Below are 5,617 nucleotides of genomic sequence, written 5' to 3' on the forward strand. Positions count from 1 at the left end.
TTTTACAAAATAAATACACCACAGTAAACAGTACTTGTTTACATTTGGCAAGCTTGTCTCCTTTCAGAAAATGCAGAAAATGCCACATCCAAAAATTCACATTTGAATAAAAATTAGTTTTGCATAGCCATGATGAGATCCATGATACCTGTGTAACCACAACTCCACTTCAAAGAAGAGTTAAATTGTTCTGCTCTGCCCATTTGCTCATCAGCGGACCACTCATCCGAAAAATTTGTCTACCTTACTTAGACAAACAAACTGGACATCACGTCAATAATTCACAGAATGGCAGTCTCTTCTGTTAACTGCATACTGAAAGACTCTGCCTTGAATATGAAACATGGCTGAAACTGAAATCACCGTCTTATAAGGCCAGATGGTGTATGTGCTCTATAAATCAAAATTATACCTGACCTGTGAATAAGAAATCTGTTATTTTTTGATAGATTGGGCATGAGGAAGCTGTTATACTCTTGTGGACCAGTTGTTTCTTAGGAGCATGTTCATAACATTAGGTAGGTCTGCAATACAAACAGGAACCAAGCACAGAAACAGCTCTTGTCTAGAGAATATTAACTAATTCACAAAAATGTCTTCTATTCCTCTTATACATTACACACTTAAAAGACAAGAAATATCCATGTTAAAACTGAATCTCTAATTTTAGGCTTTTGTTCATTTGATGCCATCTTTACCTAGGATGAAGGATCCAAATACACGTGGCACTATGTCTTTCTCCTCTGTGTCCTGTCAGTGTCCTCTTCGGGTGCTGTGGATGCGGTAGACATTGCTGCTCCCTAAAGCCTCTACCTGTAGCACTTCTTGGCTTCAGCACCAGAGTAGAGGAACACAACTGAATAAGTCAGGAAGATAATGACAACAGAGTAAGGAAACACAGAGAACACTGCAGGAGAGGAAGAAAAAGTGAAGTTTCATGACATTCTTCTGACACTTGGCGTTGGAAAGTGACAACCATCCTTCTTCACTCACTGTCCATATGGTCCCAATCAAATAAGGATGTCAGACAAAATCAAAAATTGGGTCTAGAGCAAGGTAATTGACAGTGAAAGAGAAGAAAGAAAACAAAAAATGAGAGGATGGTGCAGATATAGGGAATAGAGAAAAGTAGTAAAGAAAGGGATTGCACACCCCAAAACATGAAAAAAATATACCCCAGAAAAGGGGGGAGGAGGAGGGAACAGAGACAGAGAGACCATCTGAAAGGGACAGTAATAAGGCGTGTAAAATTATGCAAGTTACAGCTAGACCTGACAATTTTGCTTAGAAACAAAAAGAATATGGAGTGCCTTGTGCATGCACAGAGCACGAACTGCTGTGTTCACATGGCCACAGCTCCTATCTACCATAACTTTTGACAAACCTGTATCATCATGTATTACTACACATGACTAGATAAACACATCACAAGGTGGACTAGAATCAATTGGTAAGAAAAATATATCATTAAAATACTGTTCTACTCAGAATATGATACTACTAAATAAGATTTTAGAGATCAGGGTCTCTAGAGAGGACTCGTGTCCCTTCTGGCAAAGGTGCAAACTGCTGAGTGCTGTTCAGTCATTTGGCCGGTGAGATGGCCTCTCGCCATCTCTGTTTGTACAGCTTAGCCAGGGGTTGTGCCGCCAACCTCCACCACCTATGCTCTGCTCCTCCTCATTTGTCTCTACTGTTCGGTCTTTTGTGGGGATACTGAAAAATAGAGAAGTGATGCAAAAACATGACTAACTCACACGCATATTTCTGCTGGGAAATCTGCCAGGTTGCTATGGGAAACACACACTGCAAGGAGCATCTGCTCCCTGACTGTCCTCCTCTGTCCTAGCGCCATTCCCTTACACTCTTGGCGGCTTACATAGACTGTCCTTGCTGACACGTGGGGCTATGCTAACAGGCTCTGTGATTCCCTTTCACAAATATTGGAAATTTTGTATCTTCACTTTCTTTTGCCCACTCAGTCTGACAAGAAATCTGAGCCATCAAAAGTGAACATGGAAAATCTACGTCCTTAAACGATGACCGTTTCTGCAAGACCAAGGTACAATCTGAACACATGAAAACTGTGTTGATGTGTGTATTGCCACTTGTAACTCATACAGACTTTATAAACCTAACCATCACAAACACACAAGAACCCACTGACACTTAATACATGCTTTAAAACCCATCACCACTTGCAACATGTTAGATGCAAACCTTGAGCCTTTCCTGCATGCCAGCTCTGATGCCTCACACATGGTTGCAGAAACTTGTCATTCTTCACTCCCGTTACACAATTTTCTAAATAAACAAGCGCATCCTACAAAGGTCTCTTTTTTTCCTACAGATATTCTTGCAGTCCAAACAGTCTGGAAACAGCCTGTCGGTTCAACAGTTCCACAGTATCTACAGTCTGGTTCATCAGATAGAAAAAACTACTTCAAAGCCTGAATGTTAATCTGCGTTAGCTGGGTACAGGGTAATTTCACAGGAGGAGTGCTTCAGTCAGATAAGTGATCAGGACATTTTTTCCTCCTGGTTACACTTTTTCTGCAGAAGGGTATTTTCCAGTAGATTGAAATAAAAACTTGCTTTTGGCACGTAACATGACTACATATATTAGCCCACAGACATGCTAGTGGACGTGTGTTTTCTTACTCTAATGCTTCACCTTCAGTAACACTTATTTTCAATCCCAGGTCTTATCAGCAGAAATTTCTGTGACCTTTACCTTTTATTTCCAAAACCTAGTGCAACATGCCCAGATTCAGACCTGTTGTCATGCTTCAGTTTTATCTATGCAGCTATTCCACCTGTGCTTTCCACACACCAGATGACCTGTAGGCTCCTGTTACTTTTCCACATAGGGTGTTTGTGAGGTGTATAGGGTACATGTTCAGAGATGCACTTTAGACAAGCAGGTTTCACCGGAAACTTGGATTCTCATGTAACACTGGTTTCTGTTTCTTGTTCACTTCAGTTACTCAGCAGAAGTAGTCACAGGGAAATGCGCAATTGTCTCACATGCAATAGCCATTTATTAGGAGCTGCTTGAACCACACCTGCAATTTTATTATTATTACCTGGTACTGCTAAATTTTAACAGCATTTACTCCTACTGCTCACTGTACACACTTCATAATATTATCTACAGCATTTAGAATCCAGCACTTCCACAGAGAAATGAGGAATTCTTTCTCTGTTTGCAAATCACCAAACAGCACTGCCAAAATCAGACCACACAGAAAATACTTGGGACATTACATGTAACGAAAAATATGACACAGTGTATTGGGTTTGCATGGCAAGGTTTTGGTATCGGGAGGCTACAGACGTGGCTTCTGTGAGAAGCTGCTAGAAGTTTCCCTGATGTCTGACAGAGCCAATGCCAGCCGGCTCCGAGATGGACCCACAGTTGGCCAAGGCCAAGACCATCAGCGACAGTGGTAGTGCCTCTGGGATAACGTATCTAAGAAGGGGTAAAAAAGCTGCAAACAGCAACGGTAGCCAGAGAGAAGAATGAGAGTATGTGAGAAGAACAACTCTGCAGACACCAAGGTCAGTGAAGGAGGAGGGGAGAAGGTGCTCCAGGCGCTGGAGCAGAGATTCCCCTGCAGCCCCTGGTGCAGCCCCTGGTGGGACAGGCTGTGCCCCTGCACCCATGGAGATGAGCGGTGGAGCAGAATCCACCTGCAGCCCGTGGAGGACCCCACGCCAGAGCAGGTGGATGTGCCTGAAGGAGGCTGTGACCCCTGGGAAGCCCATGCTGGAGCAGGCTCCTGGCAGGACCTGTGGACCCGTGGGGAGAGGAGCCCACGCTGGAGCAGGTTTGCTGCAGGACTTGTGACCCCGTGGGGGACCCACGCTGGAGCAGCCTGTTCCTGAAGGACTGCACCCCGTGGGAGGGACCCATGCTGGAGGAGTTCATGAAGAGCTGCAGCCTGTGGGAGAGACTCACATTGAAAAAGTTTGTGGAGGACTGTTTCCCGTGGGAGAGACCCCAGGCTGGAGCAGAGTAAGAGTGTGAGGACTCCTTGCCCTGAGGAGGAAGGAGCTGCAGACACAACGTGTGATGAACTGACCACAAGCCTCATTCCCCATCCCCCTGTGCCATTCAGGGGAAGGAAGCAGAGAAATCAGGAGTGAAGTTGAGCCTGGGAAGAAGGGAGGGGTGGGGGGAAGGTGTTTTAAGATTTGGTTTTATTTCTCATTATCCTACTCTGATTGGTAATCATCTAGTTTCCCCAAGTTCAGTCTGTACTGCCTGTGACAGTAATTGCTGAGTGATCTCTCCCTGTCCTTACCTTGACCCACAAGCCTTTTGTTATATTTTCTCTCTCCTGTCCAGCTGAGGAGGGGAGTGGCAGAGGGTTTGGTGGCATCCAGCCAGGGTCAACCCATCACACACTGTTAGTAACAATGTTTTACTCTTCTTTCTCCACAATTCATAGTCTGCATATCAAACATACACCTCCTCTACTTTAGTATCTCAGTGAGAACTACTAATGATACAATTTGAAACATGCCCTACACATTCAGAAATAGCCCATGCCACAGAAAAGCAGAGACAGAAAATGGATAGCTATATCTTTCCTATGGTACCACGATTTTCTCCACCAGGATCTTAATTCTGATTACTTCCATTGCAGCAGAACCTGGCTCTAGGTATTAAGCACATCCATACTGTGACAGGCACTGTACAACAGAGCAGAAACAGGGAGCGTAAGAAAATGGAGAGGCATAATTTGCTGGTCAGCACTGTAAACTCAGCAGTTACCTGTTTCTCAAGACTGTATTTAATAAAGTTGTTACAGGACTATTTGAGGCAGCGTCAAAGAAAGAATCTGCATGTCATGAAATTGCAAGAAGGAAGCTCCTTCCACAATGGAGGGAATTCTTGTACAGGATTCAGAAATACTTAACAGATTTAAGACAGCTTTGTCCTCTGAATGCAAATGTTACTATAAAACCAACCCTGGCAGTTTTGGCTGCTCAGGCAAAATAGGGACTTAATTTATCTAAAAGTGGGTAGAATTTTTTTTTTTTTTTAAATTAACAGGTTTTTTTAAAAAAGAGTGATCCAGCTGAAGAGTGATTCACTACGTATATTAGGGCATTACACAAAAACATCACAGGGATGACTCAGGAAGGGACAGGAATCATCAACCTGACAAAAGTCACTATGTTCCTCCCAGAGGATGATTCCACTACGCCAGTAACATGTTTGTAATGCTGTAATTTTCAACACAAGTAGGTATAATATCGAGACTTCGTTTTTTAAACTAGCAAAACTGCTGTATTTTACAGTAACAGCAACATTTTAAAGCTTTATTTATCCCCTCAGTGAACGCTGTGCCATCAGGCCAGCATCTCATCAAAAGTTTTTGAAAAGAAAAATCAGAGGTGGAAGCCAAGTTGTACAATATGAGCTTTTATTTCTTTGTAGCGACCGGGTTATTTCTCTAAAGCTCAAGTCCCCCGACGTTTAAACGAAGACTAAGCGATGGCCTACACCAGATTTCGGTAGGCAGCGTGCTTCCCCCTCAGTGACACGCAGAGGGCACCGCAGCCGCGGAGGGGCAGGAACGCGCCCCGAGCCTTGAACCGCGCCCCG

Source organism: Athene cunicularia (assembly GCF_003259725.1).
Source record: "Athene cunicularia isolate RWA chromosome 2 unlocalized genomic scaffold, athCun1 chr2_part1, whole genome shotgun sequence".
In the NCBI taxonomy this organism is placed as follows: domain Eukaryota; kingdom Metazoa; phylum Chordata; class Aves; order Strigiformes; family Strigidae; genus Athene; species Athene cunicularia.